The sequence below is a fragment of the Haliotis rufescens genome, unplaced genomic scaffold, assembly GCF_023055435.1.
Source record: "Haliotis rufescens isolate VD_foot unplaced genomic scaffold, xgHalRufe1.0.p SCAF_5, whole genome shotgun sequence".
Lineage (NCBI taxonomy): Eukaryota > Metazoa > Mollusca > Gastropoda > Lepetellida > Haliotidae > Haliotis > Haliotis rufescens.
In genome coordinates, this window is record NW_025964223.1 from 11,496,137 (window position 1) to 11,522,150 (window position 26,014).

General features: G+C 39.0%; 1 protein-coding gene across 3 annotated transcripts in view; it reads left to right on the plus strand.

Annotated features, from left to right (window-relative positions):
• Nucleotides 1-26,014, plus strand: part of LOC124111027 (phenolphthiocerol synthesis polyketide synthase type I Pks15/1-like) — a 149,451-nt gene that overhangs the window by 74,077 nt on the left and 49,360 nt on the right. Inside the window, exon 1 of one of the 3 annotated variants that reach the window (XM_048383544.1) lies at nt 24,581-24,618. The exons of 1 other annotated variant lie outside the window; for it this stretch is intronic. The gene's annotated coding sequence lies outside the window, so the exon portion shown is untranslated. Of the gene's footprint in view, nt 1-24,580; nt 24,619-26,014 lie in introns of those variants that run through there. One more of the 3 variants, XM_048383543.1, reaches the window with a different exon arrangement.

Consider the following 26,014-nt stretch of genomic DNA (forward strand, 5'->3'; position numbering starts at 1 on the left):
GTATGGGAGGAAGCAGAGGTGGTGTCATGAGTACAGGAGAGGAGGAGTATGGGAGGAAGGAGAGGTGGTGTCATGAGTATAGGAGAGGAGGAGTATGGGAGGAAGCAGAGGCGGTTGTCATGAGTACGGGGAGGAGGAATATGGGAGGAAGCAGAGGCGGTTGTCATGAGTACGGGGAGGAGGAGTATGGGAGGAAGCAGAGGCGGTTGTAATGAGTACAAGAGAGGAGGAAGCAGAGGCGGTTGTCATGAGTACGGGAGAGGATGAGTATGGGAGGAAGCCGAGTTGGTTGTCATGAGTCAGGAGGGGAGGAGTATGGGAAGAAGCAGAGGTGGTGTCATGAGTATAGGAGAGGGGGAGTATGGGAGGAAGCAGAGGCGGTTGTCATGAGTACGGGAGAGGATGAGTATGGGAGGAAGCAGAGGCGGTTGTCATGAGTCAGGAGGGGAAGAGTATGGGAGGAAGCAGAGGCGGTTGTCATGAGTATGAGAGAGGATGAGTATGGGAGGAAGCAGAGGCAGTTGTCATGAGTACGGGAGAGGATGAGTATGGGAGGAAGCAGAGGTGGTTGTCATGAGTACAGGAGAGGAGGATTATGGGAGGAAGCAGACGTGGTTGCAATGACTACAGGAGAGGGTGAGTATGGGAGGAAGGAGAGGCGGTTGTCATGACTACAGGAGAGGGTTAGTATGGGAGGAAGGACAGGCGGTTGTCATGAGTACGGGAGAGGAGGAGTATGGGAGGAAGCAGAGGTGGTGGGCATCAGTATAGGAGAGGAGGAGTAATTGAGGAAGCAGTGTGGGTGGTCATGAGTATGGGAGAGGAGTATGAGAGGAAGCAGAGGCGGTTGTCATGAGTAAAGGAGGGGAGGACTATGGAAGGAAGCAAAGGTGGTGGTCATAAGTACGGGAGAGGAGTATGGGAGGAAGCAGACGTGGTGTCATGAGTACAGGAGCGGAGTATGGGAGGAAGGAGAGGTGGTGGTCACGAGTACAGGAGGGGAGGAGTATGGGAGGAAGCAGAGGTGGTGGTCATAAGTACGGGAGAGGAGTATGGGAGGAAGGAGAGGTGGCGTCCTGATTATAGGAGTGGAGGAGTATGGGAGGAAGCAGACGTGGAGGTCATGAGTACAGGAGCTGAGTATGGGAGGAAGGGGAGGTGGTGGTCACGAGTACAGGAGGGGAGGAGTATGGGAGGAAGCAGAGGTGGTGGTCATAAGTACGGGAGAGGAGTATGGGAGGAAGGAGAGGTGGCGTCCTGAGTATAGGAGTGGAGGAGTATTTGAGGAAGCAGAGGTGGTGTCATGAGTACAGGAGAGGAGGGAGTATGGGAGGAAGCAGAGTGGGTTGTCATGAGTACGGGAGAGGATGAGTATGGGAGGAAGCAGAGGCGGTTGTAATGAGTACAGGAGAGGAGGAAGCAGAGGCGGTTGTCATGAGTACGGGAGAGGATGAGTATGGGAGGAAGCAGAGGCGGTTGTCATTAGTCAGGAGGGGAGGAGTATGGGAGGAAGCAGTGGTGGTGTCATGAGTATAGGAGAGGGGGAGTATGGGAGGAAGCAGAGGCGGTTGTCATTAGTACGGGAGAGGATGAGTTTGGGAGGAAGCAGAGGCGGTTGTCAAGAGTATGGGAGAGGATGAGTATGGGAGGAAGCAGAGGCAGTTGTCATGAGTACGGGAGAAGATGAGTATGGGAGGAATCGGAGGCGGTTGTCATGAGTCAAGAGGGGAGGAGTATGGGAGGAAGCAGAGGCGGTTGTCATGAGTACGGGAGAGGATGAGTATGGGAGGAAGCAGAGGTGGTTTCATGAGTAGGGGAGAGGAGGGGTATGGGAGGAAGCAGAGGTGGTTGACATGAGTACAGGAGAGGAGGAGTCATTGAGGAAGCAGTGTGGGTGGTCATATGCATGAGTATGGGAGCTAGAGGAGTATAAGAGGAAGCAGAGGTGGTTGTCATGAGTACAGGAGATCGGAGTATGGGGGGAAGCAGAGGCGGTTGTCATGAGTACGGGGGAGGGGGAGTATGGGAGGAATCAGAGGTGGTGTCATGAGTACGGGAGAGAAGGAATATTGGAGGAAGCAGACGCTTTTGTCATGAGTATGGGAGAGGCGGAGTATGGGAGGAAGCAGAGTGGCTGGTCATTAGTATCGGTGAGGAGGAGTTTTGTAGGAAGGAAAGGTGCTTGTCGTGACTACGGGTTAGGAGGAATATTGGAGGAAGCAGATGCAGTTGTCATGAGTATGGGAGAGGCGGAGTATGGGAGGAAGCAGAGTGGCTGGTCATTAGTACAGGAGAGGAGGAGTATGGGAGGAAGAGGGGACTGCTACGTCATGCATTTCAAGAACTAATATCCTGAGAACTAAATCTCACAATATAGCTTATCTGATTCACAAACAATCTTTGCACACTGTAGCCATTGAAGCTTGGGTCCCAGGCAGTGTATTGTGTAGTAATTCAAGACTGTGAGTTCAGATTGTTTGATAACCTGAGCCTTATCACCATCTCATTAGTAATCTAATATGATCTCTGTTTTGAAGTTGTAGTTAGCACCTCCTCTCCCCAAAAATCACATACAAACGTCGATCAAATGGATAGCGCGTATTTTTGTCCTCAAGTCACTTGTACATTGTTTAGCTTCATAAACTGTGCATAAGAAACATGTCAGACATCTTTGACATCATTGATATATCATAGTCTTATGAGATGATGTAAACATTAGGGGAAATGAGCTCAGGTAAATACAGAAAAAGAGGGTCTAAAATTGCCACAGAATTAAGCTCTAAAGTCTATTTAGGATTTAAATTGTGATTAAGGAAGTAGCGCGTAGAGAGAGAACAAAATAACAAATCTTAACAAAACCTACCTGCCAAACAATTTGTACAGGTAAACATGGCTATTAATGCTCATGTGTGTCAGGTTGCCCTAACCTCGCCGTCACATCTGTACCCAAAACAAGTGCATTGTTAAACTAGGCTACATATGCATTTCTTCAGCCGTTTCAATTATGCAGTGCGCTGTCACAGCATGCTGTGTAGGTCTGTACAGCACAGTGTATTTTATTAGTAATTAGTCGATCCTTCTTAAATCATATTTTTGCCATTCATATCACATATGCCTCGGTAGAATTGAGGTAGAGGAAGGACTCCTGGTCAGTTAACAAGGTATTCAGATATCCAGAAACTCGTTTATCCGGACAACATTTTAGAAAAAGCAATTGTCCGGATAAGCGAGGTTCGACTGCATAGCGCGTGATACATGACAGAACAGATGTGTTAGGACCTGATTCGCACTTGCTGAAGGGATACCAGTGGACCCTGATCATAATACATTAGTTGCTTATATATATATATATATATATATATATATATATATATATATATATATATATATATATATATATCCACGTCACACACACCAAGAACAAGTACACTTATTTGAATATTACTAATATTACATGAGTGTTACTGAGCAGTCAGTGAGAGTTTATATCTTTGCGCTTAATCAGCAACATTTAGCCTTTCACGTATATTACAACTTTGTAAGTTAACTTTCCTTTCCAGAAATACCATAGAATGGTGACAGAGATGAACTTTTACCCCAAGAGATGTGTCTTTGACTAAAATCTGCTTTGTTATTTTGATTTTAAGTGATAGCCTTCACCTGGAAGGCATTTATATTTGGGGTGTACTACAAACATAAATCAAGTTTCTTTTGAGCTAGCTTGAATATCATAAAATAATTAGCAAGTCTATGCTTATCATTCCCTCTCCTCCTACAGAAAAAGGCTCTAATTGTGGCTAATTGTTAAATATTCTTCACGAATACTGTAAATCATGTAACGTGTAACCAAATTAATGCGAGTTTAGACCGCTGGGAAGACTAACATCTAGTTTCTGAAATGAACATATTTTACAAAAATAAAAACAATTGTTTAATTATATTGATAAAATATATAACTGCAGTAATCTAGTCTTGCCAAATATGATTGACTTGCATCGGCTGTGTTGGATATATTTGTTTTAGGAACTGTATGACAGGCCTAAAATGCGTCACGAAAGTAACTTTGCTTTTGACCTGTAAAAGCTAACCAGCAAACGAAAACACCAAGACTGTCGACTTAGAATTCTATGATGTAGTTTTGGTGGCAGCTCGATCGAAAACTACCATTTGCTATCTTCAAAAACTTGACTTAAACTGTTGATCTAACTTCTATTAAATCAAAAGCAGGAAAATTTATCCTCATCTTTTAGGAAATAAAACATGAAAGACTTTGACATCTTGAGTTAATAGCCGATTTCATATTGAATTCACTACAAAGGACAACTTTATGACGGGGGTGTGGTCATATGAGCCTTGATGGCAAAGGTATCAACATATGTGAGAACAAAGAAACGTGAACCCAATATTTCAAATGTTGGAAAAAGGGAGAAAAACTGTACAGTCACGGTCTAATGACCGTACCGTTTCCCTCTCGCTTAGTTGTCTGGCTTCCGTCACCATCCGGCAAAGTCCGGTGGTTGTCGTTGTCCAGTGTCTTTACATTCATTGTTCGAGAATTGGTGACCCGAAAATTTGGTGTCCTCCCATCTGTCAGACATCTCACTTGTTAGACACTTTTAGTAATGGTTGATTCATTACTCGTCCCATGCCTGTTACCTACGACTCAGTCCTTTCTTCACCAATCTGTCAGCCAGTAAGGGGGAAGGAAAGAACACCACAAACTGTTACTCATATGTTTATTTACAGCACTAACAATTCAAATGACATGAGTCATATCAACAAAATTAATTCAATGTCATCACCTTGAGGAAGCGTATTAGGGCCACGGTCTAAGAAATTGTATCATCTACGTAGATGAAAGTAACATCGACGTCGCGATCGATGAAACTATAATCTACATAGATGATGCTTGGCTGACTTTTATATGCCAATTAGAGTAGGTTGGTGGCAATGTATCCTACATAATAAAATAATATGCACTTTATGTGGTTTAAAAGACATCGGTGACGAATACCAATATTTGGGTTTTTGTGTTCTACATCTTATAAAACAAGACGTAGATTGTTAACTCATGTCTTCATTAACCAAAGTTCTGTTCTGTTAGAGCGCCTCACTTCTAATTAACGTATTTATCAAATATAATGGCTGCATTATTTAGTAAATATAATATTTAAATTCGTGTTTGGTTTGTTGTGAATGAGAATGTCTGGCAAATGATTCTCATGTAACAGTTCTCTTAACTGACCAAACAACAATGGGATTATCCTCTTCTCCATCTACTGGGATAGAATATGCTCAGTTTCTTTTGTAACGCAAAGGTAGTAAAGATGTCATCTGCTGCAGTGTAACAAGTAATCGTTTTGTCTGTTTGAAAATACGGTAGATGTACAGCTATATGCATTTACCAAGGGTACAAATCTACGTTTGTACATAGCTTCATAAAACATTGATGCATGAACATTTCCGTTGGAATTAAACTAACTGAACAGAATAAGCTGTGGATGAAATTATGTTTATGAAATCACCTTCATATAATTACTTAACATTTGTTGTGTGTTCATGTAGTCTATAACACAGTATCATAAGCGATCATATAGTTCATATAATTTAAGTATCTTAACAGACAACTTGCAATTGTGAAACAAGGTACAGCGATACTAATGGCAAATCTTCCCCGATCCGTCTTGTCCATGTGGAGAGCCATTTGAAGATGCTAAACTTTTTATGCTCGAATGTATATTATTTCAAATTTTTAGAACTGATGCTTACTTTAATCATGATTTTACAATTAGTGACATTCTTTATTGCATATACATTTGGCATTTCCTATGTTAGTTATCTTATATTTATAAACACTAAGAGATTGTCTTCATTACATTTAAATTATTTTTGATTCTAATATCTAAATTATTTTGATACTAATATAGCAACAACATCATTCTGGTTTCGATATGAAAAGAATAATACCTTATATTACCATACGATAATACAATAACACGTTGTCATGGATCCATATCTGACTCCAAGACACGTATTGTTGATATATCATGTCCTTTTATTACAGGCTTCGAATTTCCCCCACGCCACTGATTTGAGGCCATACAAACTAAGAACTACAATTTTGAAAATACCGGTCATGGTTTGTTTCATCCGAGGCTGTAATCTATCCCAGTAAGCAGATGGGCCTTGTAATAACATTGTCTCAATTTAAGTAATGATAAATAAGACAATTTAATTATTTGACAGAGACAAGAGAACTATTTTAAAAATATTTACGTCATGGGGGCTACTCAATTTTGAAAGGATAATGGATGAAACATTTCATTTTGTTCTGAGGTAGTTTATAAATTAATTGTAACTGTGAATTGTACGCTAGGCTTGACCGCCTTTCTACGGATGAAATACATGTCTGTCTGATACGAATATGCATCAATATAAAAGGAATTATATCAAATTTTAGCAAACTGAGACTTCTCTGCAATGTGATTGTAGTCGTCTATGGGAATTTCGGGTGAACGACCTGTGCTCACTTAATATATGGATATAGTTAAAATTGCAATCGGGATCTACCAATGGTGCTGTGCTATGTTCAAATTTTGGCGTGTATGTGCGCGCGTGTATGTGTGTTTGTTTGTGTGTGTGAGTTTACAAGAACCTTGTAAGTTTTAAATAACTCTAAAAAAACACTTGGATATAAAAATGATCTGTTGAGTTCATGCTGTGATACAAATCCACTGTAACAACTTACATAAACACCGATAGCACAGATGCTCACATGGATTACTCTTCCTATATTTGACTGTTTCATCAGTTTTCCCCACATCTTGGAGTACATAACACAACCCTGATAAACCAAGGTATTTTACAGTAACCGTCTAGTGGAACCAGAATATGTCTACAGACTTGGGAGACAGAAGTGAACGTTCGCGTTTGGGGCCGTAATAATGTTCCTTCAATTTGAATTGACAACGTGAAAACAAAAACTGTTTGAGCATATACACGATTATTGATACCAAGAATGTGCCTGCCTAATTGACATAAATAACGACATGAACATGACATAAAACACATAACGAGTATCCATGGCCATTGAGACTTTTGAACACCTGTCTGTAATAACCTATTCAGTTTGTCCTATTTATTGATAATGACGAATTTCACATCAACAATTTGTTGAATCGGTTTAAAAATCCTTATTATATTATACTGGTACTGTCAGACCCAAATATACTGAACCACATTAAAAACTTCAGAATCCTAAAATTTTAACATTTTGACCAGTTATCATTGTGGGCCCTTATTGTGTATTTAAACAGTAATGGCCACGTATTGTCTTCAGATAACACCCGTTTTTGTGCAGGTGAATCGATCAAAATCATGTGCACAGCACTATAGTGGAAAAAGTGGTTTTTTACGTGCAAGTGGTCACGTGGCCATAATACCGCACGTGTTATCAGCCATACTTGTTAGCAGTCATTAACAAAAAAGAAAAAAACGGGTACCACCGTTGATCGCCCTCGGCCAGGTCGACCACGTGTGACGTAACATGCAGAGGATCGTCAGATTGTTTTACGTCACCTCCGTAACCGATTTTTGACGGCTACATCAACCAGAAATGAACTGTTTAGGGGTAGACTGAGTGCCTAAACTGTTCGAAACCGTCTGAGAACTGCTCACCTTCAAGCACAACGGCCATACTGCGGGCCGATTCTGACTCAATTACACAGACGTCAACGTCAATTGTGGGCACAGCGACACTTACGATGGGCTCAGAGGAATTGGAATCAAGTCGTCTTCAGTGATGAATCCCGATTTAATCTTCGATTTGCTGATGGTAGGGCGAGGGTGTGGAGGCGCCGTCATGAACGTTACGCCCAGTGTTGTGTACAGGAAGTTGACAGATTTCGAGGCGGAAGTATCATGGTGTGGGGTGCTTTCTGTGGCAATGCACGTTCAAGGCTTCTGCCTTTTATGGCAGCACATGGACCCGGTTTGATCTTCCAACACGACAATGCCAGACCCCACACAGCAATTTTGACAAGGAATTTCCTTCAGAATGCTGGAGTCAACGTCATGGACTGGCCGTCAAGATCTCCAGACCTCAATCCCATCGAACACGTCTGGGATGCTCTTGGCAGAAGTCTGCGCACTCTCCAGAACCAACCACAGAATTTGCAAGATCTTGGCACCATTTTGCAGCAACAATGGTGTCGTCTTCCCAATCATGTGTTCACAAGCATCACAAGGTCCATGCGGAGGCGTTGTGTGGCAGTTGTCAACGCACATGGTGGCCATACACGCTACTGAACTTGTGTGCCATCAGATTCTCGTGCTAGGGACTTATAATTTAAACTGTTGATGTTATTTCCGAATACCGTAGGTGCTTGGAACAAATTATGGTTACCACCGTTAATTAAAATCCTTCTTTGGACATTAATGATTAAAAATTACCTTCTCTGATACATTTGTCCGTAGTATATCATATATGGGATTACTTTTAAAAATGTGAAGTTTTTAATTTGACTCAGATTGTGTATTGAACTCTTGTAAACACTAATATCTTGAACGGGAAACATGATAGAAATATCTTTAGAGTAAATGCGCGAATGCATCTTGGTTTTCTGGTGTGTGTATGTGTGTGTGTGTGTGTGTGTGTGTGTGTGTGTGTGTGTGTGTGTGTGTTGTTTTTTTCTTCTTTTTTTTCATATAAACTATTAGATTAGACGTATCCTTGCAGATTTAAGTCAACCATTACCACAGGATGGAATCCATCAAATAATCAATACAATCAGCGGGCATATGAACATATGTGTGGTGAATTTGCTATTTCAACACATATAGATTGGCGTCTGCATGGAGTTAATCATGGTCTAGGTATCCCATACAGTGGCACACGCTCTGTTCAAGAGGTCAGCAATAGTTTATTGAAAAGTGGTTGGCTTCGATAGGACTCTCTCGAGTAACGAGTGGAGAGATGATCATATGAACTTTGAGGGTGGAGTTGTATTCGCTGTTCAACAGGTTGAGCAACCACAATATGCTGAAGATTTAAAATAAATCAGAAGTTATTACTCACCCCGGTACTGAAAGACTTAATGACTCAGTCAGAACTTATGTATGGGCTGTTGTTGGGGTTCAGGGGCAAACACGTACAGACATCATTGGTGGATTCGCAGCATTTGTTGCACAAAAGCAGTTTGCTGAAACGTAGAGGAAGCTATTTCGTCACCTGTTGATCCACCTTCGGCCAACAACACATATCAAGATGCTCTACAGTATGCTGGTGGTAAAGTAGACTATGTTTTTGGGACAGGTCTGTATATGACACCGAGTAACATTGAACTTAAGATTGTTCACGTGGTAGGTTATAATAATAAAATTGTAATTACTACTGATAAACAAACACTAGGTATCAAATAGTTTTGACTAAGCTAAGTAGCAGTCTGAGCGAATAGATTCTAGAGCCAGGATACAATACTTCTTAATATACCATGAAGTGCAGATGCAGCTTTCCTAGAGCTTCTCCTAATGACTATAAATTCGTTTTAATAATGCTAGCCCACTGAGGTACCATGCCGACAACAAGTACCATCTTTCAAAGTCTTTTAGTAAGAAGTGTTCCCGTTTGCTCTCAAGTGAGTGAGTGAGTATGGTTTTACGCCGCTTTTAGCAATATTCCAGCAATATCACGGCGGGGGACACCAGAAATGGGCTTCACACATTGTACCCATGTCGGGAATCGAACCCGGGTTTTCGGCGTAACCAGCGAACGCTTTAACCACTAGGCTACCCGACCGCCCTTGCTCTCAAGACTGACGCTCTTTCCACGAGACCACGGTACGATCCGGTCCTGCTTTATACGAAATTTCAAGGGCAGATTTAGCATTGCCAATAGTGTTTTACGCCATTATAAGATTTGATGTTATCGCATATTATTATGACAATAGTGATGGCTTTTGTCTTTGCCTTCCTCCTCGTAAATGAAAATGATTTTATTACATATATTACCCTTCCAAGTGTTTGTCTATGGTAAGTTAATAATAGCAGTGAAAGGTACATGTTCCTTGAATCAATACTCTCAGTTATTGCGTTCCACATGTACACGCATGAACATAATCACAGACACCACTTGAACATAATACCCTTCAGTTTCAAATTAACTGTTTAAGTATCACTTTCAAATCTATTATATTATATTATATATCAACTGCATCGTATTTTGCTCTGCTATCTGCTGCAATAATGAAATGTTAAGGGTCGTGTTCAAACGATATTACCACATTAATACACTGTAAAAATATGTTGAGGTATAAAACTGGTGCTTAAGTTTTATGTTTAAGTCCCAAAGGGAACAGAGAATTTGATTAATTTGATTTATTATTAACACGTTATGTCATGTAAGACTTTTGCCGCGATCTCAACATCCTAAAGTCTCCACATGTTTTGAACATAAACATGTTTTTGAAAACTGTAATATAGTTAATGGTGTCATTCCTTAGTTAACCGGTCTCTTTCGCGCGTCAATCTTCTTCTGTTACAATCGTTATATCAAACTTATGTTTGGGGTCTTGGTGAAATTTAATCACAATGCAATTAAATCAAGCGTATCAGAAGAGAAATTTCGATCGTTTGGTGACACCATTAACGACTGTAAGTGATCAATCACATATACTTACTAGATAATATCGTCCGACACAAACAAATTTCGATATTAAATGTACTTGATTAACTGATTCTTGTATCATTTTGCTTTGCTAATTAAATCTGAAACGTTTTCATTCTAAGCAATTCCGAAACAAGCTTAGGATACAAACATATTTAGGCATTAAAACCCGTTTAACTTATCGGGCAAGGATTAAACACTATTTACAACGTTGTTACCAATTAGACGTCTTCTAGGGAAAGGAAGTGCCCACTGCTAATATAAATGCAGAGATCATTAGATTACTTTATGCTATTTGAGTATCCCAATATCTTCAAAAGTCTTTTCACAGACATTGAAAAATAATCATCGTTATTCCAATACAAAATTTACATGCAATGAAGGATACGAGAAAAACGTTTTCTGTTGTGAGCGAGGACTCAACAAGAATGCCAAATTATATGGAACTTTAACTTGAATGATAAAGGAAAATATTACGCATAAAACACTTACAAGTATAATAAATTATTATAAATACATTCGCCTACATTCTGTGAAAGAGTATTCTTAGTTGTACAGATCTGAGTTTGAAGGTGAATAAGGTAAGACTTGCATGCTAGTAAGTGTGACCTAGAGGATTAAATTGAAACAACACTTGTAATATTGTTACTGTGAAGTACGATGTTACAAATTCACTTTTAAGGACATATCCCTCTTTGAAGAATGCATGTAGTTCCCCCGAGGACCCCTCTCAGTGACCATCTTCTTATAACATGTTGAACAAAATGCAGGAGTGCAAGAGAACTACCACAACAGGAATACTTCTGTCACACTTCTACGATTCGATTCCTGATCTGGCTTGAACGTTGTTGACTGCGTCGTCAAAACACTCACTCGCAGGGATGAAATAGAACTTCCATGTAGCCATCTGACACAAACATGGACTTTGAAACATTCTTTCTGATATATTCTCACTAACAAAACAAGGATCCTGTAAAACAAGGATGTAAAATCTTGGTGTACATGTATATGTAGGCCTTATCAGTGACGGGATGTTCTCTCCCTCAGATGCGGAATGATTTTCCCCCCTGCCATCTCTATAGACATTTAGGATCTTCGTCCTTTGTTGTGATAGGAACCATGAACAAACTATGGAGAGGATGATTTACAAGCGCTTCAGTTTGGTGGTTCTTTTGACGGTACTGCAGAGTGGCATGGGTGAGTATCTCTGTTGTGCTTTATTACCTCAGTATCTGCAATAAAAAAACATATATTATCCATATGATACGGATCCTTTACCAGAGTAAATATCTTTTTGGAATTTATACATTAACTGTATTATTACAAAGAATGACATGCCCTTTTAATCAGCTTTTCACTCAGCATCGAATTTCACACAGTAGGGGATGTCAAGTGAGTGAGTGAGTGAGTATGGTTTTACGCTGCTTTTAGCAATATTCCAGCAATATCACGACGGGGGACACCAGAAATGGGTTCCAAACATTATACCAATATCGGTAATCGAACCTGGGTCTTCGGCGTGACGAGCGAACGCTTTAACCACAAGGCTACCCGACCGCCTCAGGGGATGCCAAGAAACATACGTTGAAGTTACTGTTATTCAATAAAATGGAGATGACCAGATTATTGACAATGTAATATTTCTAACACATAACTGAATTATACGTGAATCTGCATAACTCGTGAGGATCAAAATGACTTGATTATTTGTGATTAGTATTTAATATACATATCTTGACACACATTACAAGTTTCTAAAAGCCGGATTTTACACCATTGAAACAAACGCAAATACAATAGAAAATGTATGCTGTGACTGGCTTTATGTGGTGTTTTCCGATATGAATTAACTTTGGGCGTTTATTTGATATGGAGCTTCAACTTTGAGACATATGATCACCGTGTATTGTTGTATGCACAAGCGCCATTGTCCTGAATGCTCTGATCGGATTTCTGACATTTCCAAGGCATGAAATAAAAAGTTGATACCCCAGTAAATACTTGATCATAGAGTACTCGAATGCATTCCTTTTAATTGTAATAGGTGCTGAGCTTTCCAAGTCCTTTCTAAGTGTACTAGGGTTTGAAATATGAACGTTTCCTTAGGTGGGGAAACATTTGTAAATATATAATTTTCAAATGTTTTCAAGCCTTAGAAAGTTATGTATCATTCCGGATATCAAGGGTATGTATTTGAATAGTTTATGCTCATATTATCGGTACTAATATAAGATGATGATACGTTTCCAACATTTTAAATATTGGGTTAACTATAATTTCACTTATGCTGAAACCTTTGCCATCAAGGTTCATATGCCCCCATTAACCTTTCTGTTAAGGTTCGGGTTAAATAAAACACTATTATGCAAGCTGAAACTCCCATTAGGTCATCAATTTAATCGCTTCCCTTCACCAGGTTGCCAGTTCATTTGACAATTGAGTGGGAGTGTGGGAGACCAGGGCTTCGGATAAATGACTGAGCCATTGAGCGTTCACTCACATGTTATAATTCACATTGGATATTGATAGTTTGTTGCGGTATTCAGTGTATTATTACTCTCGTCCCGTCTATAGGATAATTATTAAATTTTCGCTGTGTTCATTGAAATTCCTGCATTCCGATTAGCTAAATTGGTCACTTGTTATTGCATTCCTTTCCCAATAAAAGTAAAAACTTAAGCCACGCCCACCGAGGTGCACTACTTTTATTACTGCGGAATGTCAGGGAATCCCAATATTACCGTCGAGGGAATTCCCTTTATGCTTACGTGTATCGTCATGCACAGGACATTGAGCGACATTCATGCATATTCATTGTCCAAACCACCCTTTGAAACCGAAGGCCGAGAAGGAATGAACAGCAAACGTGCAGGCTCGCTCGCCTGTTTTTGTCCCCACTCGCTTCGGTTTCACAACTTTCATGTCTTCGGGTTTCATTTCTAACTTTCCGTGTTTTCCCGTTTTCAGGGAACATATCTATTTCTTTTGAGTGATTGAGTGATTATTGTTTAACGCCGCATCAACAATCGTCTAGCTATTCGCGTGGATTGTTCCCAAGAATTATGGCTCACATTTTACCGTACCGTACGAGCAATATTCCCCTTTACCAACATTTACAAAGCAACACAGTGCTCAACTTAAAACTCTTCAATTTGCACATATACAATAATTATACCCGAATACATAACAATTATCTCCCTTTACTGATATATACAAAGAAAATTGTTTTTTGGATACATCATATATACAAAATTGTATATTTTTGTATATGTCATATATACAAACTTGTATATTATTGTATATCTCATGATTCGAAACTTGTATATGCTTCGGATATATCATCTTTCCAAAACATATACAAGCTTGTATAGATGGATTTTTTTGCAGTGTATGCAAGGTTGACAGGGACGAGCTACTGGTTGTACACACACACATGCAGGGTAAGATGACAGGGACGAACTACTGGCTGTACACACACACATGCAGAGTACACACACACACACACACACACACACACACACACACAGGGTAGGTTGACAGGGACGAGCGCTACTGGCTGTACACACACACATGCAGGGTAAGATGACAGGGACGAGCTACTGCCTGTACACACACACATGCAGGGTAAGATGACAGGGACGAGCTACTGGCTGTACACACACACATGCAGGGTAGGATGACAGGGACGAGCTACTGGCTGTACACACACATGCAGGATGACAGGGACGAGCTACTGGCTGTACACACACACAAGTAGGATGACAGGGACGAGTTACTGGTTGTACACACACACACACATACACAAACATGTAGGGAAAGATGACAGGGACGAGTAACTGGTTGTACACACACACATGTAGGGTAGGATGAGAGGGACGAGTAACTGGTTGTACACACACACATGTAGGGTAGGATGACTCGAACGAGCTGCTTATTGTACACACACACACATGTAGGATGACAGGGACGAGGAACTGGTTGTACATACACACATATGTAGGGTAGGATGACAAGGGCGAGCTACTGGTTGTACACACACACATTATAATAGCGGATATGTGGTTAGCCGGAAGAATTTACAATTTGCATTACATATTTACAGAATTTACTAAGGTTTTTTAATACAGATATCTCTTTACAAGTGAAAAGTCTTTGAAATTTAATCATATTAGGTCTTTTAGAATATGTAGGTGGGATATACAAAATTCTTTCTTTAGTAAAATATGGACATTTAAAAATATAGTGAAATTCATCTCCAATATCATCAATAAAACACAGTTTACATTTTCTTTCACAAATAGGTATCCCATTCCATCTTCCTTTTTCAATTGGTAAGTGGTGGCATGTAGTACGAAATAAAAGTAGAGGGATAGCTTTATTTAGGGGTAGGGACGTCAGATAATTTTCTAATTCAAATTGTGGTTTCAAGAGAGAATAGACTACACTTTTTTTTTAATTTTCCACTTTAGAGCTCCAGGTTTGTTTAGCATGATCAGTTAAAATAGAGTGAGCTGTTGCTTTGAGCCAGGAAGATGAAACAGGAGACTGTGACAACCATACATAACTTAAACCAATATTGTTTAGAACATTTTGAATACATGAAATCCAGTCATAGTTGTAAACACCTGTATTATGGATGTTATATGCAATAGAGTAATTGATTGAAGATATTTTGCTGGATTTATCTGTAAGTTATTTCGACCAAAAGGTTAACATACGGGTTTTAACATCAACAGATAACGGAACTCTACCTAGTTCACCGTAAAGCATGCATAAAGGGGTACTCTTTTTAACAGGTAATAATTTTCTCATGAAACAAAAATGTGCATTTTCAATTTGTTTAGATTAACAAAACCCCATAATTCACAACCATATAATAAGATTGGTTTTACCACTGTGTCAAAAAGATATAATTGGCATTGAATTGATAAATTAAGGTTACGGCTTTTACGTAGTACGAAATACATGTATTTTGTAGCCTGTTGACATAGATTAGCAATGGATGCTTTAAAAGAACACTTTTTATCAAATATAACACCAAGCTATTTGTATTCAGTGACATATTCTAAAGGAACACCACGGAGATAAATATCTTTACTCATATCATTTTTATTACCACCAAATATTAGAATTTTAGTTTTATCAATATTGATAGTTAATTTCAAAAGTTTGCAATATGATTAAAAAATGCTTGATAGCTTTTTGGAGATTCGTTTTTGAGGAAGCGAGAAGGACAGTGTCATCGGCATATAACAGTTCAAACAATTTAATAGATACATCTAGCATGGAATGTGTTATTTCTGAGTTAGTTAACAGACCTGGACAGTCTTTGGACATTAAAAATGTTTCCAAGTCATTTAGAAACAAAGAAAATAGAACAGGTGATAAGTTTTCTCCTTGTCTAACTCCTACAAGGCGAGGGAAAAAATCTGATTCAATGCTATGTACCTTTACACACGATTTTATACCACTATACATAGATTTCAAAATTCTGTTTTCTCATGTACATTATTTGATGATAATAGGTGAACAGTTTTCTCATGTACATTATTTGATGATAATAGGTCCCTATTATTACCCACTTAACCACGGCTGCCTACACCTGTACCCTATAACAATAGGTGAGGGCACAGAGCCATCTGAATATTGCACGCAGAACTCTGTAAGGATTTTGTCCTACAGAAGCTTGACATAACGACCTATTGTTGTTTGAGTAGTTCGCCTGGACAGGCTTATCTCTGCGCATCAGATGTGACACAATGACATGAAGTTAAAATGACCCAACAAAGACGTAACATTGCACTCTGCGTTGGTTGGGAGAAAATTTATTATACCCATCGCGTGAGCGTTCGGCGGAGCTTATGTGATCACGTTACACTATCGCTCCGCATCGCTCTCTCGGCTGTCATTGATACGTTGTTTTACTCGCAATTAGTCACATCAGGTATATAACATGTAGTTTATGTGTCTTTGAAGATCGTCCAGTACAGTATTTGCGAGCCGCGACTTCGGACAGATAGACAACCATATGAACAGAGATTCTGATTTCTCCCCCCTCTTTCATCCACACGTCCACACAACAATTTAATCCATTCTGTACTGCTTAACAATGGTCCTCATACATGTAGAATATAAAAGAAAACTGAATTTGAAAAAAAAAATACAATTCAAGTTATTCCAGTGGCAAAACTTTTTATGTTCAAACAATATATGATATAATGCCCTATTTATATAAACTCTGTTTCGATATTTTTTTTCAAATTCAATTTACACTTTTCGCAAATAACAAAGTGAGATGAAATACATGATCAGTAATCATTATAATATTTTCCCTTATTCCAGATAACACAAGCTGAGGAACCAGATGGATATAAAACACATGTGGGCAGTTGGTTGGCCATTAAAACACCACTACTCTATATAATGTCTTGATGGGGGTCTATATTCACCACTATATATATTGCCTGTGGGGTCTATCTTCATCCCATTAAACCATCACTACTGTTTACAATGCCCATGGGGTCCATCTTCATCACTAATAAAACATCACTACTCTATATAATGTCTAGATGGGGGTCTATATTCACCACTATATATATTGCCTGTGGTGTCTATCCTCATCCTATTAAACCACCACTACTGTTTACAATGCCCATGGGGTCCATCTTCATCACTAATAAAACACCACTACTCTATATAATGTCTAGATGGGGGTCTATATTCACCACTATATATATTGCCTGTGGGGTCTATCTTCATCCCATTAAACCATCACTACTGTTTACAATGCCCATGGGGTCCATCTTCATCACTAATAAAACACCACTACTCTATATAATGTCTAGATGGGGGTCTATATTCACCACTATATATATTGCCTGTGGGGTCTATCTTCATCCCATTAAACCATCACTACTGTTTACAATGCCCATGGGGTCCATCTTCATCACTAATAAAACACCACTACTCTATATAATGTCTAGATGGGGGTCTATATTCACCACTATATTTATTGCCTTTAGGGTTTGTATTCAGCCCAAGTAAACATGTCTGGTAAGAATATTCAGCAACCCTTCACTTCACTTTATTCTCCAGAGAACCACGCATGGTTCTCCAGAGAACCACGCATGGTGGTATTAGAGTACATTTTACTTGTCAGTCATTATATACGAGCAGTAAAAATGGCGGCGGACTAAAACAAAATATTGTAGGTAAACAGTGGTAGATATAATAAGCATGTCTATGATCTAAGTTTTGATATTACAGAGAAGATAACATTTATAAACTTTGCTAAAAGTTTCTTAAAACAGTGAAATCCGATGATGTAAACAACCGTCTATAAGATGCCATATTTGAAAATTTGGTTAGTTTTGTTGAAATAAATCTTTTTCCATTTTAATCAAAAGCAGGACAACGAAATATATAATGAAACTCGTCTGCAATTGTCGGAGAGTCACACAATTTACAAGTTCTAAATTCCCTTGGAGTATTATACCAACGCCCTGTCTCAATAGGTAAACAATGATTGGATGTTCTATATTTTAATATTGGGTAGTAAATATATTTGGGCAATAAGATAAAGGCATCAAGTGATGGTAGGGTCTTAATGTGTTTATAATATTGCATTCCTCCACACTTGGTAAAAGTGATCTTTTAGTGTAGTTTCTACTTTATTAAGCAGCCATGTTCTATTAAAATTACCTGGGAACATATAAACATTACTTAGCCCACATGAGTTAAGGATATTTTCAACAAACTTAAGCCAAGAATAAGAATGATTATTTAACACACTATCTAAAGACATGAAATTGTACAGTACCGAGGATAACTTAAAGTGAGACAGGGGCGTGTTGAGTTTATACCAATAACTAATAATTCTTTTAGAAACATGGATGCTGATAGGAAATCTTCCAAATTCACCATATAAGAAATAATTCGGTGTGGACATTCTGAGACCAGAGGCTAATTTTAAAAACTTGGTATGTATATTTTCAAGTATATCTATTTTAACATGGGCCCAAAATTCAGAGCCATATAACATAATGGGTAAAATCATTAAATCGAATGCTTTAAATACGCAGTCAAGTGGTAAATCATTGTTTCTTGCCATTTTCAATAACAAAAACTTACATTTCTTAGCTTGTGTGGCTAGAACACTTATACCAAATGTCAATTTTCTATTTTTGTGAAAGTTAAAACCTAGATATTTATAATTATGAACTATTTCAATTTCTTCTTTGCCAAAGTAAAACGATAGCTTGTTTACTCTACACTTACCACTTCCAAAAATAACAATTTTAGTTTTGTCACTATTTACAGTTAGTTTCCATTTCTGACAATATACATGAAAATAATCCAGGGACCTCTGCAGGGCTGACGCTGAAGTAGCAAATAGCACTGTATCGTCTGCATATAACACAACTAGTAGTTGTAGACAAACTAAATTCAAATCATGTTTGCTGGATATATCAACACCATTACAATCAAATGTTTTTAGCCAGGATTCTAAATCATTTATAAAGATAGAAAACAATAACGGAGAAAGGTTTTCTCCCTGTCGGACCCCCGAAAAACTTGGGAAAAACGCAGATTTTTCATGATTAAACTCGATACAGGATTTAATATTGGAATACATATTACTAATATGTTACTAATGTAAAGAATTTTCCTTAGATACCATAAGTTAACATTTTTGACCAACTCTCCAAACGTTGTCAAAAGCTTTGGAAAAGTCAATGAATGCACAGTACAATTTCTGTTTGTTGTGTTCTATAACTGAATTAAGAACAAACATGTTATCAACTGTTGAGTAACTTTTACGAAAACCGGCTTGGCAAGGGGATAATAAAGAGTTAATGTTTAAAAATCTGGATAATCTACAGTTAAGTATTCTTGTAAAAAGTTTTCCCAGACATCTCAAAATAGTAATGGGTCTATACTAACTAGGATCACACGAGTAACCTTTACCTTTATAGATTGGTTTAATGACCCAAATTAACCATGAGTCGGGAACGTTACCTGTGTCAAGTACGACATTAAAAGTTTACCAAAAATGGGAGAAATAAATCTATTGAGTCAATAATATATTCGTTTTCTACAAAGTCTTCACCTGATGCTTTATTTCTTTTCAGTTGTGATACTGATTCACTAATTTCTTGTTGTGTTATGGCAACATTAAGAACTGAGCAATCTAGGGGTACATGTGTATTATTAATATTTTTAGGAACTGTATCATCATACTCTTGTGCGTTTATATTCTTAAAGTATTCATATAGTTCATTAACACCAGGGGATGAGTCATTATGCGCACGCTTACGTTTACGCAGTAGTTTCCAGGAGTCCCTTTGGTTCTTCTTACAGGGTCGAGCTATTGTGTTTACACACACAAGTAGGGTAGGATGACAGGGACGAGTTAATGGTTGTACACACACACATTTAGGGAAGGATGACAGGGACTGGCTACTGGTTGTATATATACATACACACATGTAGGGTAGGATGACAGGGATGAGCTACTGGTTGTACACACACACATGTAGGGTAGGATGACAGGGACTAGCTACTGGTTGTATACACACACATGCAGTGTAGGATGACAGGGACGAGTTACTGGTTGTACACACACATGTAGGATGACAGGGACGAGTTACTGGTTGTACACACACATGCAGGATGACAGGGACGAACTATTGTGTATACACACACATGTAGGGTAGGATGAAAGGGACGAGCTACTGGTTGTATACACACACATGCAGGGTAGGATGACAGGGACGAGTTACTGGTTGTACACACACATGTTGGATGACAGGGACGAGTTACTGGTTGTACACACACATGTAGGATGACAGGGACGAGCTATTGTGTATACACACACATGAAGGGTAGTATGACAGGGACTAGCTACTGGTTGTACACACACACATGCAGGGTAGGATGACAGGGACGAGCTACTGGTTGTAGACACACACATGTAGGATGACAGGGACGAGCTATTGTGTTTACACACACATGAAGGGTAGTATGACAGGGACGAGCTATTGTGTATACACACACATGTAGGGTAGGATGACAGGGACTAGCTACTGGTTGTACACACACACATGCAGGGTAGGATGACAGGGACTAGCTACTGGTTGTAGACACAAACATGTAGGATGACAGGGACGAGCTATTGTGTATACACACACATGAAGGGTAGTATGACAGGGACTAGCTACTGGTTGTACACACACACATGCAGGGTAGGATGACAGGGACTAGCTACTGGTTGTAGACACACACATGTAGGATGAAAGGGACGAGCTATTGTGTTTACACACACATGTAGGGTAGGATGACAGGGACGAGTTAATGGTTGTACACACACACATGTAGGGTAGGATGACAGGGACTAGCTACTGGTTGTATATATATACACACATGTAGGGTAGGATGACAGGGATGAGCTACTGGTTGTACACACACACATGTAGGGTAGGATGACAGGGACGAGCTACTGGTTGTACACACACACACACACACACACAAACACACACACACACACACACGTTGGATGACAGGGACGAGCTATTGTGTATACACACACATGTAGGGTAGGATGAAAGGGACGAGCTACTGGTTGTACATACACACACACACGAGCTACTGGTGATAACAGGGACGAGCTACTGGTTGGACACACAGACACACACATGTAGGGTAGGATGACAGGGACGACCTACTTGCTGTACACACACATGTAGGGTAGGATGACAGGGACGACCTACTTGCTTTACACACACACACATGCAGGGTAGGATGACAGGGACGACCTACTTGCTGTACACACGCACACATGCAGGGTAGGATGACAGGGACGAGCCACTTGCTGTACACACACACATGTAGGATGAAAGGAACGAGCTACTGGTTGTACACACACATGTAGGGTAGGATGACAGGGACGAGCTACTGGTTGTACACACATACATACACACACACACACACACATGTTGGGAACTATGACAGGGACGAGTTACTGGTTGTACACACTCTTGTAGGGTAGGATGACAGAGACGAGCTACTGGCTGTACACACACATGTATGGTAGGATGACAGGGAAGAGCTACTGGTTGTACACACACACATAAGATGACAGGGACGAGCTACTGGTTGTACACACACACACATATGTAGGGTAGGATCACAGGGACAAGCCAGTGGGTCACTTGTGGAAGCCTCGGTGGTTGAGTGGGTTAGATCGCTGAATTTGTGTGCTGGCGATTAGTTGCCTCACTCTGTACTTTACTAAAAAAGTGTTATCCCAAATATAACATTTGTTACAAATGACCAGTTTCTTAATGGCATTGTGTTTTCACATTGTGATCTTGTTTTAAAAAAACGTATACACAAAGATGCATATATAGAGAGGTAGTTTTAACTCATCATTACCTTGGAATATTGTTCACTTTGAGTGGCAATAAATAGCCGAGAATAAATCTGTTAAAGTTAAAAAGTTATGATGTCAATGCTGCAAAAATTCTGCCTTTAAATGTATACTACAATAATTGTAATTTATGGATCATAAAAAAGTCTTTATGCATATAAACGCGTAATTCGGGTTTGAGCCTATCTATCAAATGGTAGTGTACTTGGGAAATGTGGCAGATGCTTAAGAGCTGCATAAATTATATTTTAGAAAGCTAACGACTCTTCCATCCACACAATACCCAGTAGAAGCCTTTTCTATCTCGATCAAAATACTAGTCACTCACGCAATATAAACAAAGGGCAACAAATACTCTTTTAAGTTTAGGCCTCGGACATGCATGGCTGTATCAGGGTGTTGGGAATTTCGAAATATATATGCCATAATTACTCCAAACGGGTGAAATTTTTTCCAGCAAAAACTAAGAAATTGCAAATATACAAATACCTATTCTGTCTTCAAACAACAGGTTATACTCGAAGTATATCTAATATTTGTTACAATATAATGATCCAAGTGTCGCTCAATTCAGAGGAGGTTATTCTGATCAAATGGCAAATTACAAACGTCTAACAATACCTGTACATCTTGTTACCTTAATGCTGTAGAAAATGATTATAAGTTTTTGTATATGTGGAAACCTTCAATTAAGAAACAAATATAGTGCAAAGAAGTTTACATGGTATCCAAACATCAGCTTGTTCTACATGCTCTTGTCAACATCAAATGTTACATTATTACAAAATATTGCATTGTACATAATAATGGATTGTTAGTTCAAAGAAACACGCATGCCTTGTTAATATGTTGAACTATGTACCTGTGGCCCTTGAGAGTGTCATGCATAAACAATGCGAGTGTGGGGAATGCGAGTGCGAGTAGTGAGGCTGGTTCAGTCACTGGGTCTATGCAGGGGCATAAAGCAGGATAGTAGGGACTGGTCACTGGCTCTAAACAGGAGCACTCACAATCAGACTAACGTGTAACGTCCCTTTCCCAAGGAACCTACACCACTCACTTCACATGTACAACTAAACAGAACATTACTTAGCAGTGAACACGTTTCTCTGGCGAAACGGAACGCGATCACTCGCTTAGCGACGCCATGTTGAATGAAGTCTCGCTTTCGCGATAACTTATATATACTTTAAAAAAAGTAGATATAAAAAATAACAGATGATTACAGAAATACAAAGATGCATGGTTATAGATGGATAAGAAAAAAAGCAAGGACTATGTGTAACATAACAATCAACAGAACAGGTTCACGGTGTATTCTCACAACCAAGAGAGAGGGATGTGTTTGAAATTATTTTATCTATAACGGGTCATACCCCTACGGTTGGTCAAACACTCGCTATGCGGCTTGGCATGGCCTCAATCAAGCTCACAATGATCATTTTGAGGGAGCCTTACAGTGTCTGGACAAGTTCTGTTAACATAGCGGGTGGCCTTTGACGTTTTAATCTGCCAACAAACCCGTACACAAGATGCTGGGCTACTGTGCACGTATTAGAGGGGCACAAAACAGGAATGTCGGCAATATTCTTTCCTCTTCCAAATTGATGTAATTGAGTATGATCGACCAATGTTATCTGAGATATTAAATATATGCCATGGTGATTATTAAGTTGTTAATGAACATGTGGCGAATAAGTGTGGCGAATCAATTGGCCACATAATCAAAGGTGACAATAAAGATGTTTTAAATTGATACTGAAGTAATAAATAGATTGCTGTAGAATGTTGTTGACTCTCAGTCTATGCATGTTTGAGTCGTTAGTTTGGTTCTGCGTCTTTGGTATGGGTCGCAGCGAGGAAATATTCGATCAAGCACTCTGATTTTTCAACTTAGAAGTTTAACTTAAGCTTCAGGTATCGACCAATAACGGTCAAGTATCCAATTCCCTTCTACTGATTTACACACTTGAGCTAGAAATAAAAGAGACCAGTGAGACCGCTTCAACTGTTACATGTTTAGGTCTATGCATAAAGATTTAGTGTGAACAAATATCCACACGGTTGTATAACTAGACGGATGACTTAATCTTCTCAACAGAAAACGTTCCCTTAATATCGAGCAATGTTTCCGCAGTTCCAGCCTGTTGCGTTTACATTTCACGACGTTTAAGTATAAGGTACACTGGAGCATGATCTTTCTACTGAGACTGCAATCTCTTTCAGATATAGCATAAAGTGTTAGTTTCAAATTTCTCTTACCTTTAACCGTACAAGGATGCTAGTTTCAAGTTTTTCTTACCAAGCCACCCAGTCAGTTTTCTTCTCGCCCACTCAACATTTCAGGATGTTATCAATTTGGGCGTGAATCCAGAACACGTGACACTAGACGTTTGCATATTGCGTGTACAACGTGTCACGTGACAAATTGTACACATATATCTATATATATATTCAGACTAATAGAAAGCTGTATACATATTCCTCAGGTGCACCCATGAAGTTTGCCACCATTAACATGGTGTAGGTGAGTTATTCTTTTGACATTATACGAAAAGATTGATACATTAAGAACACAATCTTGGTTTGACTTCGAATGAATGTTCCTTTTAAGCGCTGTATCCTTATTTCTACAAACTGTGTACAAGCATTACGGATCTCTTATATCTTGATTCTCTACTCAATTGTCGAGTCTTGACACTTCTTACTGCCTTGCGCACTTTTTGTTGTTACTTTTATGGAGGCACATTAAGCCATACACAACGAACACAAGTATGCCTTGCTATTAAACTTACTTTAAGTAGACAACATACATCCTGCACAATCCCTATCGGCACTATGGTCTTAGTTTTGCTTGCCTCGAGCTCCAGATTTTTCGACTTTGTGACGACAAGGTTTCACATATTGTGTTTGCAACGTAAAGGTATTTGTCCGTTAACATGACAGCGCTAAATGGAATTTGGAAAAGATAACATGTCCCGAGATTTTCAACAATAATAGGGAAATTGTTCTCTACGGTCTTGTGCCCATCTCCTGCCTTTTTCGAGATATTACAATACAGCGACAATCATGAATAGGTTTATTTCATATGCAGCTCCCCCTTCGAAATATATGACCATCGTACATCGTATATTATCATATGTATAAGCACAATTATCACGAACGCTATGACCAGATTTTCAGAAATTTCCAAGCATCAATTCCAAAGTAGATTCCCCAGTAAAACTTTATATCAGTCTTTCTCTCGATTGTCCTACATTGCAGGGTATTAAATTTCAACATTTACAGGGGTTTTCATTGGGCAGTGACACATTTGTAAATTTGTAAGTTTTCTAATATTCATATGCCTCAAAAAGTTATGTAGAAATTCAAATACCAGGCGTATGTATTTAAATAGTTGATAAGCACAAGATGCTTTTCAACATAGACCACTTTGGTCTATTTTCATATATACTGATACCTTTTGTTATGAATCCTTGTGTAACGTCATTTATCTTATAGCGCTAGGACGCCATAATATAACTGGAAAACTGCAGCATCAGACCCAACACACTCACTATAGTGCTGCGGGCCTGGTAAGGAAAAATACCACTATGGACATGTTTCCGCCAGGTCACCGGTTTAAACAATACATTAACATCTTGACATGATCCCTCCTCTCATTGTCATTGAATATGTAAAACATTTGAGTGCAAACATTTAATACATTTTACCCTGCTCAGAAGAGTAGATCAGTAACTGAACAATTCATCATCAATTTCATCAAGAGAAAAATTGTCAAGGTAAAGAGATCCCGTTTTACTGAAAGAGCACTGGAGTTTCTCGGTTAAACGTTAGCATACTTCAATGAAAAAAACATGTTTCAGTTTGTGTTGTGTTACATGTTATGTATTTTATAATGTAGCTATTATACTTTACACAAA